Source organism: Onychomys torridus, chromosome 11 (genome assembly GCF_903995425.1).
Source record: "Onychomys torridus chromosome 11, mOncTor1.1, whole genome shotgun sequence".
NCBI lineage: Eukaryota > Metazoa > Chordata > Mammalia > Rodentia > Cricetidae > Onychomys > Onychomys torridus.
In genome coordinates, this window is record NC_050453.1 from 19,430,354 (window position 1) to 19,441,742 (window position 11,389).

The 11,389-nt window shown below is 42.8% G+C and overlaps 1 non-coding gene across 1 annotated transcript; it reads right to left on the reverse strand.

Moving 5' to 3' along the window:
- Positions 1–10,806: 10,806 nt before the first annotated feature.
- LOC118593614 lies at positions 10,807–10,910 on the reverse strand. Its single transcript, XR_004946279.1, has one exon. It is a non-coding gene; the product is annotated as a U6 spliceosomal RNA (small nuclear RNA).
- Between the last annotated feature and the right edge of the window lie 479 nt (positions 10,911–11,389).

Below are 11,389 nucleotides of genomic sequence, written 5' to 3' on the forward strand. Positions count from 1 at the left end.
GAAACCATTTTGGATGTTGGATCATCTGAGCCATGGTGTCATCGGAGACCTTTCAGGTGGTCTTGGCTGATCAAACCTGATGTATCTTAATCTGGAACAAATCCATAGCCTCTGGCTTTCTATGGAAACAAAAGCAGAGACTCTTTTTCAAAGCAACATATCCTTATATCCAAATTTTGAAGTCAAGTTATCTTTAAAATTTACATATTTGTTTAACTCAACAACTTTTACGATCAAATCTTTTTCTGTAGTTAAAAATTCCAAAGACAAGACAAACCAGATTCTCTGTGTAATATCCATCTTTATAAGACTGAAACATTGCTGTGGCTGCAGGCTCCGCCCACCTCAGCTTCCCAACATGGCAGTGGTACAGTTTACCGCCAGCTCTGGGTCTGGAGCCATGTGTACCATCAACTATCAGAAGCAGTTTTATCAAAGCAGCGCATAACCCCTAGTGAAGAAATATCTATATAGGCCATGTGCTGGATGACATCTGATCCAGCTGCCTATAGTACTCATCCATCACCCTCTCTCAGATCTACGCCTAACACCTGTGTCTTCTCTTTGGTTTGGGGTTTTGTTTACAATGCTGAGGATCAAATCCAGGGCCTTGAAGATGGCGAGCAAGTAGTACTCTGCCACTGAACTACACCCCAGCCCCACTTACTTTGAAAGATGTCTCAACCAGTGCCTACCGATGCATAAACTCCCTTCCCAGTTTGCTGCTCAGAGGCTGAGGAAACTATTCCATCCAGACCTGAAGCACTTAGAACAGAGCCTTGTGTGGGGCCCATGTGGGATGAATGGTTGATTTACTATAGTGATTTGGACTTGTGGCAGGACTTCCCCTGAAGTGTGTGCCCTCTATAGGCATACTTTCTTCAAAGCAAGTCGCTTGAGTTTTCAACAGAGACTTAATAAAGTGGATTTCTGAATCTTCAAGTCATAATTTTCTTTGATCACTGTCTAGATCCATAGCTTCATGTTTTTTTTTTAAATTGAGATGATATAGTTTTATAGGAATCATATGCAGGGGTCCCAATTGAATCATAGCAAGATAAAGATTACCTATAATTTTGTTTTATTTCCTTTGATAGGAACATTAGTAAAGGCAATGTTCTTGTTTTGTAAAATGAATGACTGGCCTCACGGCTAGTCCACTGGGCCTCGCTCGGACCTACTGAAAACTTAATTCAACTATCAACTCTACCCCTTCCCATGGGTAGAAAAGCCTTAGGAACAGCGGAAACTCTGAGCAGACAGACCTGGTGTCTCATTTAGAATGTTCTTGTGTGGGTTCACAGCCCATCTTGGGAGCAATGACCTCAATTTCCAGGATTAAAAATACTGAAACTGCATCTGACTTTCCAACTTAAATAAAGATGGACATTTTAAAGGATGACTCAGAATGCCCAATTCAACGACGTCCGTGTTAATAATGGCTTCATCTACAGTTCTACCTTCTTTTACTAAAAGCGGAGATTATTTCTTCCTCAAGTGCGTGTATGTCAGGCAGCACCCAAGACACAGAACACCAGAATGGTGACACCAAATATTCCGAAAAGTTGTAGCAGCAAAAGGAACTTTGTGTCACTGGGAGACAAAGTCACTTTGCTCCCAGCAGTGAAGCTTTCTGTTATTCCCTCCACTCCAAGACAGGCTCTAAGTTTTCTCGAGAGATCAGGCAGGCCTCCACACAGCACATCACCTGCCCTGTGAGCTCCTCACTCACGCAGGCCACAGTGGATCACCTCCCTTCCAATGACTGGTTCACAGATAGGCCATGGGGAAGCTGGAGAACACATGACACATCCAGGCATGCCTGGTCTGACCATCAGAGAAGCAGTATGAGGTAGAAATTAAGCAAGGAGCGCGCGCACACGTGCGCGCGCGGGGGGTGGGGTGGGTGTGTGTGTGTGTGTGTGTCAGGCTTCGCCTCCCTGTGGTACCACCTTCAAGCAGGAAGGACAACAGCAGCCACAGAGACAGCCAGAGACCTTGCTGGGCCACCGTCTCTGCTCTTTGTTACTGAGAAAATGACTGAGTCTCAACGATGACTCTGAACTTTGCAGGCACTGGGTTGTTTTCTTATCTTCCTTACTTTCTATGTATTGGCATAAATAAACTCATATTAAGCAGTGTAACCTGGCTACGTGTTTATTCTTCAGGGTCCAGAGGCTCCCAACTAACAGTGGAATGAAGTGAAAGCTGCTGTCCTTTTTTTTTTTTGGTTTTTCAAGACACGGTTTCTCTGTAGCTTTTGGAACCTGTCCTGGACTAGCTCTGTAGCCCAGGCTGGCCTCGAACTCACAGAGATCCCACCTGCCTCTGCCTCCTGAGTGCTGGGATTACAGGCGTGCACCACCACCGCCCAGCTAAGCTGTCCTTTCTTGATTTCTGTTTTTCCCTTTGTTGTTTTGTTTTTTTTTTTTTTTTTTTTGGGGGGGGTACCTGTTGGGATGGGAGGGGCTAGCCTGGTGTTTACTGTGAAGCATAGGCTGATCTTAAACACAGGGCGCCCCGTCCTGCCTCAGCCTCCCATGTGTGGGAATTACAGTTGTGTACCACCTCACCAGGACTGTCCTCCTAAACGGTCTGAAAGTAGAGGAGGAAAAGGAATTGACACTGGGGCTGGAGAGATGGCTCAGAGGTTAAGAGCACTGGCTGCTCTTCCAGAGGACCTGGGTTCAATTCCCAGCACCCACATAGCCGCTCACAGCTGCCTCTAACACCAGTTCCAGGATATCTGACACCCTCACACCAATGCACATTAAATTTGTTTTGGTTTTTTTTTTTAATTAACATTGAAGTGTGACCTGTTGGTCATGTCTAATTGTCTTCATGGTGAACCACCCTGATCTAATCCCTAAGTATTAAATAGTATTAAATCAATAATAACAAAGGATCTTGGACTCCTAAAGAAGAATTAGAAGCACAGAGCACAGAAATTATGCACACAGGCAATAACTACATGACAGAAATTGCTGGGATGGCACTCGGGATGCAGAAACGGGCGGCTATGTGTGAGTTCAAGGCCAACCTGGTCTACATAGTGAGTTCTAGGCTAACCAGAGTGATAATGTGAGACCCTGTCACAAAACAAAACAAAAAAAAAAAGAAAGAAAGAAATTGTTGAGATGGAAGAGAAATTAGACATCTTGAAGCTGTCAGGTAATACTTATATAAAGAATTCTTAGGTAAATGAAGCACAAAACACACACTGAGTTCAGGGGTTAAGTAGAGGCAGATGTGTGGCAAATTTAGATGATGCTTTTAAAGTATAAATTCTAATGACTTAATAAATACAGAAGATGTTAACAGTATGCTAATTATTTGATATAAGTAAGTAGTTTACAGGACTTTGTAGGAGACAAAGGAGCCTGACAAAGGAAGGTGAGTGTGGAGGTGATTTGGAAGGGCTGGAGGAAGTCTTGGTGAGATCATGACACTCAGAGCCTGGCTTTGTTCCAGCTCAGTGTGGCTGGAGGTTGGGAAGGTCAGAAGTCCTAGAGTCAGACTTTGTCTCTCTCATGTGTGAGCACACACTTAAATAAAGTGAAAGAAGGCCATAAGCTACTATTTCTCTGCTAGGATACAATGGTCAAGACAACTTAGAAAAGAGAGTATTTAATTTGGGGACATGGTTCCAAAGGGTTAGAGTCCATGACCATCTTGGCAGTAACCATGGCAGGCAGCCACAGTGCTGGGCGGTAGCTGAGAGCTGACCTCTGATCCATAAGCACCATGTAGAAAGAGAGAGAGAGCTAACTGGGAATGGCACAGGCTTTGGAAACCTCAAAGCCTGCCCCCATTGACAGACGCAAGAGGCAAAGTGCACCTGTAAGCCCCTCTTGCACAAGGACAAGATAACTTCCGGGAACGCTGGGAGGGAGCTGTAGTTCTTGGGAAATAAGCCACATGTTTTCACTCCCCTAAATAAGTTTCTTTGGCCCATCTGTACCAGACCTGCTTGATCATGTGTGGGCAGGAGGCTCACAGACAGGAAATACGTCAGGATGTGCGCTTGCCCCTGATTAGACCTGAAGGGAAATGTAGTAAATTATGAGTTTTGCCTTTTTTAAGCCCCTGTAAAAATGTGGCCATTCCTTGGGAATCCAGGGGTGGATCTGGCCGGAGTCCTTCTTCCTGGACAGTATTTACCTAAAGCCCACTTCAAATTTGGCTCAAAACTGGGGAACTGGTCTTTCTCTTGAATCTCAGGATTAGCAAACACCTCATCCAACAAGAGCACCTCTCCTAATCCTTCCCAACCACCTCTACCAACTGGGGACTAAGTACGAAAACATATGAGCCTGCGGGAACCATTCTCGTTCAGACCATTACAGTGACAGCGTAAGACTGGACCAAGCAATGGGAAGGCTTAAAGCTTCCTCAAGAAGAAATCCCACTATTGATCAGCATTCATCCCCACCTGAGATTCAGCCCACCTCTAAGATAGGCTGCTCTCTGGTTTTTGCTCTTAACTAGCATCCCATACAATCTCATAAGTCAGTACATGTCTACAGATCAATCTTTGTATGTGTGTGTGTGGTGTGTATGTGTGTGCACATGGTGTATATATATGTGTGTTGTGTGTGTGTGGTATATATGATGTTGTCTTCCTTAGGATTGCTAATGCTGCAACAAAACACTGTAACCAAAAAGCAAGTAGGGGAGGAAAGGGTTTATTTGTCTTACACTTCCACGTTGTTGTTCCCCATTGAAGAAAGTTAGAACAGGAATTCAAGCAGAGCAGGATCCTGGAGGTAGGAGCTGATGCAGAGGCCATGGAAGAGTGCCGTTTACTGACTTGCTTTCTCCTGGCTTGCTCAGCCTGCTCTCTTTCTTTCTTTCTTTCTTTTTTTTTTTTTTTTTTTTCTGGTTTCTGGAGACAGGGTTTCTCTGTGTAGCTTTGTGCCTTTCCTGGAACTCATGCTGTAGCCCAGTCAGGCCTAGAACTCACCAGTGGTAGAGTACTTGCCTAGCAAGCACAAGGCCTTGGGTTCTGTCCTCAGCTCTGAAAGAAAACAACTCACAGAGATCCACCTGCCTCTGCCTCCCAAGTGCTGGGATTAAAGGCGTGTGCCACAACGCCCTGCCTGCTTTCTTATAGAACCCAGGATCAGCAGCCCAGGGATGGCCCCACCCACCATGCTCTGGGTCCTCCCCAATTGTTCACTAATTGAAAACATGCCTTACAGCTGGATCTCATGGAGGCATTTCCTCAAATGAGACTCCTTCCTCTCTGATGACTCTAGCTTACATCAAGTTACACTCAAAATTAGCCCGTATAAGTGTGTATGTAGTGTGTGAGTGGCATGTAGTGTGTGTGTGTGTGTGTGTGTGTGTGTGTGTGTGTGTCTGTGCATGTAGTGTATGTGTGTGGTTGATATGTGTGTGGTGTGTATGTAGTGTATGTTTGTGTAGTGTGTGTATTATATGTGTGTAGTATGTGTATGTGTAGTTTATGTGTGTGTGGTATGTGTGTGTGTGTATGTATGTGCAGTGTGTGTGTGTATGTGTGTGTGTAGTATGTGTATTTGTGTGTGTTTAGTGTGTATGTTCTATTCCTATAGTAGAACACTGATACAGATGGCTGTAAGCAATCTCAAAATCTTAATCACTCGAAACCATAGAAGATATTTTTTCTCATAGTGAATATTCACTGTGAGTTGGTAAGAGTTCTCTGTTCATCAGGGTCAAAAGAGACCCAGTTCAACAGGAAGAAAGTTGGCTGGAGGGGAATATATATGCAAACAAATTCTCTAACCAGGAAGTAACATGAGTCACCTCTACTGAAAAGACAAGGATCTCACCCAGGCTGGTACCAAGAAATATCATCCTCCTAACATTTCTAAAATGGTGGAGAATCCGTGGCATTCAGTGAATATTCTGACTGACTCACACTTTTAGTTACCAAACACAGACTTCAATCCTTCAGGGCAGAGCCAAGGGAAATACAGGAACAACTGTTTGCAGTTTCTGTAAGAAAAATAGGTTTATTTGGTCTTATGAGTCCAGGGGTCCAAGACTGAGGGTCTGCAGCAGGTGATGACCTTCTTGCTGGCAGAGTCCCAAGACAGCACAGGTGTCACCTGGTAGAGACAGCAATCGTGGATATATGTCTTCCTAAGAATGATTAAGAATATAATTATGAGCCAGGCGGTGGTGACACACTCCTTTAATCCTAGCACTTGGGAGGCAGAGGCAGGAGGATCTCTGTGAGTTCGAGGCCAGTCTGAGCAAGTTCCAGGACAGGCTTCAAAACTACACAGAGAAACCCTGTCTTAAAAAAAAAAAAAAAAAAAAAACAACAACAACAACAAAAAAGAATTTAATTATGGAATGCAGTAAAGAGGCTAGGTCACTGTAAACTTCAATGTCAGTACAAGAAGAAAAGAGATGTCTGGCCTGGAGAGATGGCTTAGCAGTTACAAGCAAGTGTGACTCTTCCAGAGGATTCAAGGTCAATTCTCAGCACCAACATCTGCCTTCTTATAAGTGCCTGTAACTTCAGATCTTGGGGTTACAGCACCCTCCTCTAGCCTCTATGGGCACCGTACTTATATTTAGAAACACACTATACTAATAATTTCAAAATAATAAGAAATAATAAAATATTTTTAAAAAGAAATGTCACACTTCCTAAAATTTTCTAAGAGATGCCATCCAGATTACTTAATAATTTATTATTATCATTATTATTATTGTACTTATTGGTTTGGCGGCATGGAGGCATACATACATCAAGAGATCAGAGGATAATTTCTTGAAGTCTGTTCTCTCTTTCCACAATATGATCCAAGGGATTGAACTCAGGCCATTAGGAATGGCACTTATAACCACTAAACCATCTCCCCATGGCTCAGCCCACTCAATAATTAAGGAAGAGCAAAAATAATCAAAAAAGTAAGTAGTTTAAAAAAACTTTCTTCATTGTGGTCCTGAGTTTCAGGTATTCATTTAAGTAGACCTTGGAGTCCACTGATGTCTAACATAACAGGCAAATAAGAATGTAAATAGGAGATAGATGTTGGTGGTGCACACCTTTAATCTCAGCACTTGGGAGGCAGAAGCAGGTGGATCACAGTGAGTTCAAGGCCAGCCTGGTCTACAGATCGAGTTCCAGGACTGCCAGGACTGTTAGAAAGAGAAACTCTGTCTTGAAAAAGAAGAAGGAGGAGGAGGAAGAGGAGGAAGAGGAGGAGGAGGAGGAGGAGGAAGAGGAGGAGGAGAGGAAGGAGGAGGAGGAGAAGAGGAAGGAGGAAGAGGAGGAGGAGGAAGAGGAGGAGGAGGAGGAAGAGGAGGAAGAGGAGGAGGAGGAGGAGGAGGAGGAGGAGGAGGAGGAGAAGAAGAAGAAGAAGAAGAAGAAGAAGAAGAAGAAGAAGAAGAAGAAGAAGAAGAAGAAGAAAGAAAGGAGAAAGAGAAAGGAAAAAAATTGCAGTGCCTCTCCTTCCTACAGTATGCTTATCAACTCTTTTGCAAAACACACAACTGAGAAACAGGAGAAAATAAAATTAAGTATCACAGATGTTTGAACATGTCAGTTTATCCTGAGACAGGAAGCTTTTGTGTGCAGAGGTTGAGAAGGAAGAACTTAGGAAAATCAAGAACCTGGGCCACTTTTTCAGATGCTGAACAGAGCTTCACACACACTCATGGAGTGGGAATGTGATTTTAGAAATCACTGCCCAAATGGGTCCCGTTAAGGCCCTAGGCTTTGGGCAGGATGCTGCTAAGAGCAACATAGGAAGAGCAGGAAGAACAGAAAACAGACAAGCCCAGAGAGTTTCCCGTGTTCTGCTCTGGTTGCGTTAAGATGACTATTTGAGTCCTTGTTGCTGCTGCTCAGTCATGAGTTGGCAACAAACAAATACTCTCTCTGAGGAAAGTTAACCTTCAGAACTACTTTTTTTTCTTTCTATTTTTATTTTTTGGTTTTTGTTTGTTTTTAGTATACAATGTTTTATACTCAATGAAAAGTTCATAAGCATTCAAAGACGTAAAACCAAGTGCCAAAAAAGAGAAATTGTGAATAGAAAGAAATCATCAGTATTCTAGACAATGAGAGTTTACACAGCAACTTCAGAATGATTCTGTGTGATATGTTGGAGACACTAAAGGACAACAGAATTTTAGTAGAATAAGAGAGAGACAGAGACAGAGACAGAGGGAGACAGAGAGACAGAAAGACAGAGAGAGAGAACAATGGAGGAAGGGAGGGAGGGAGGGAAGGAAGGAAGGAAGGAAGGAAGGAAGGAAGGAAGGAAGGAAGGAAGGAAGGATGGGCGGAAGGAAGGAAGGAAGGAAGGAAGGAAGGAAGGAAGGAAGGAAAGAAGGAAGAAAAGAAGACGAACTTAACGCTGTGGTTTGAATCTTGAATGTCCCCCACTGGCTCACATCTCAGGCATTTGTCTCCTGACTGGTGCTATTTTGAAAGACTGGATGTGGGGTCAGTCTGAATGAAATAAGTCACAGGGGTGGGCTCTGGAAATTTATAATACACCATCATTTCTGTCAAGCTCCCTGCTTCCTAATCAGAGATTAGTCAGCCACTGCTCCATGCTCCTGCCACCACAGGGGGGAGCAGAGGAGAGGTCTGCCTTCCCTGCTGTGCTGGACTGCAAGCGAGAGCTAAGGGCAACCGTCCTTCCTGTAAGCAGCTTCTGTTGTGTATTTTGTCACAGCAACACAAAAATAAGTAACACACTCTGGTAAAAATTAAGTTCAGGACTTAAAATGAAGAAACTGAAAGTAAAAATCCCAACAACAATAAACAGAAAATGCCAACTAGCTTCAAAGAATCAGCAATGGCTGATGGGAGACTGAGACAGATGGATCATGAGTTCTGAGTTTGAGACTAGCCTGGACTACGTAGTTAGACTCTTGCCTTAAAAAAACAAAGGAAGGAAGAGAGGGAGGGAAAAGAAAAGTTTTCAGTAAAACAAATCCAGTAGACAAGTGAGGGAAAGAAAGAATAGATCCAAATAATTCAATCAAATTATTTTAGTTACACACACACAGAGACACATACGCACACACACACACATGCACACACTCACACACATGCACACACATACACACGCGCACACACGCACACGCACTCTCACACACACACACACACACACACACACACACACACATGCACACACGCACACGTTGGGGGGGCATATAATGGCACATGCCTTTAATCCCAGCAGTCATGAGGCAAATAGATCTCTGAGTCTGAGGTTGTGCTGATCCATCCACACAGAGTTCTAGGACAGCCAAGACTATATATGTATATAAGAGAGAGAGAGAGACAGAGAGACCCTATCTCAATGGTTTTCATGTGGAAGCTAAATGAAGCTGGGCACACACGTTGTGGTGTTTTTTTTTTTTTAAATATTTTAAACTTTTTTAATAATTAATTTTTATTTTTATGTGCATTGGTGTCAAATCCTCTGGAACTAGTGTTACAGACAGTTGTGGGTGCTGGGAATTGAACCCTGCTTCTCTGGAAGAGCAGCCAGTGCTCTACAGGGCTAAGCTATCTCTCCAGGCCCCTTGTGGTGGTTTATATTTGGCCCCTATAAGCTTATAGAGAGAGGCACTATTAGGAAGTGTGGCTTTGTTGGAGTAGGTGTGGCCTTGTTGGAGGAAGTGTGTCACCGTGGTGGTGTGTTTTGAGGTCTCATATATGCTCAAGCCACACCCAGTGCCACAGACCACTTCCTGTTGCCTGTGAAATCAAAATGTAGCTCCTTCTCCACACACAGTACCTACTCGAGAGGCTGATGTCAATCTGGGCAACATAGAGAGACCCTGTCTCAGCATATACAAAAGTAAATGGACCCAAATGGAAGTTCAGAAATTCAAAATACAGTGAATTTAACAGAAAGACTTGACATATGGGTCCATCCAAATAAAACCATACAATATAAATTATGATTTATTACATGCTATATAGAGAAAGAGATGTAAAAAGATAAACTTTAAACTCATACCATTAAGGGCACTAGTGCAGGATTTATTAGATTTTAATAAATCTCTTCCCTTGGGTTGGGAAGGTGGCTCAGTAAGTAAAGAATCCCAGGTTTGACAACCTGAATCCATCCCCTGAATACGCGCGTGCAGTGAGAGGGGAGAACTGACTCCCATAAGTGTCCTCTGGCCTCCACATGTATACCCTGACACATGCACACACACACACACACACACACACACACACACACACACACACACTAAATGTGAAAGTATCAATGATGCATATAATAATGCATGTAAACATTCAATAAATAGTAAAAGGTTAAATAGCTAATAAGATTATGAGAAGGTGGAAGGTTTAAAAACAACTCATGCCAGGCAGTGATGGCGCACGCCTGTAATCCCAGCACTCGGGAGGCAGAGGCAGGCGGATCTCTGTGAGTTCGAGGCCAGCCTGCACTACCAAGTGAGTTTCAGGAAAGGTACAAAACTACACAGGGAAACCCTGTCTCGAAAAACCAAAAAAAAAAAAAAAGAAAAAAAAAAGTAATTCTTTAGCAGCTAAGATTAGGGGGAGATAGAATGACAAACAGTCATATCTATAGAAAGCAACAGTGCAATGGTGGATCAAAATCAAATTGAGCTATAATTACCTTCTTTTAGATAGACGAAATACCCACCTCATTTAAAAGATAAGATTTTCTAATTAGTTCCATTTGTTTGTTTGTTTGTTTGTTTGTTTTCCAAGACAGGCTTTTTTTTCCCTCTGTGTATTCCTAGCTGTCCTGGAACTCTCTTTGTAGACCAGGTTGTTCTTTTTTGTTTGTTTTGTTTTGTTTTAAAAATCTGGAACACTTCACTGATTTGGGTGCCATCTTTGCGCAGGGGCCATGCTAATCTCCTCTGTATGTTCCAGTTCTAGTCTGTGTGCTGCTTTGGAGAACAGGTTGTTCCTAAACTCAGAGAGATTCACCTGCTTCTGCCTGCTGAGGGCTGAGTTTTGGAATTACAAGCACGGGTTTTCAGAATGTCATTTTATAAATGGCAGTGTGGAGAATTAAGAGCTCTTGACAGTGGTGGGGTTAGGATGGCGCATTTGTAAAGCCACTTCCTCAGGTTCCTTGTGTTTTATTAACTGTCCTGTCTGTCCCCCTTTTGGTGTGTCTCCTCTGGTTTTGGTGATAGTAATTTTTAAAAAAATTTTTTTGCACCACTCATGGTCTTGTTTTTACTTAATAACTGCATGTATTTAGGACCTATCAGAGGCTTCAGATAAATTTGGTCATACTTATGTGTAAATATATTTTACTGTAAACGTTTGAGTTTCTTAATTTACAACAGGAGTTTATTTTGTTGTGCAGTAAGGGGTATCCTTGTCATTTTAAAAGGTTAGGATTAATTTTTTTTTTTTTAAAAAGGTGTG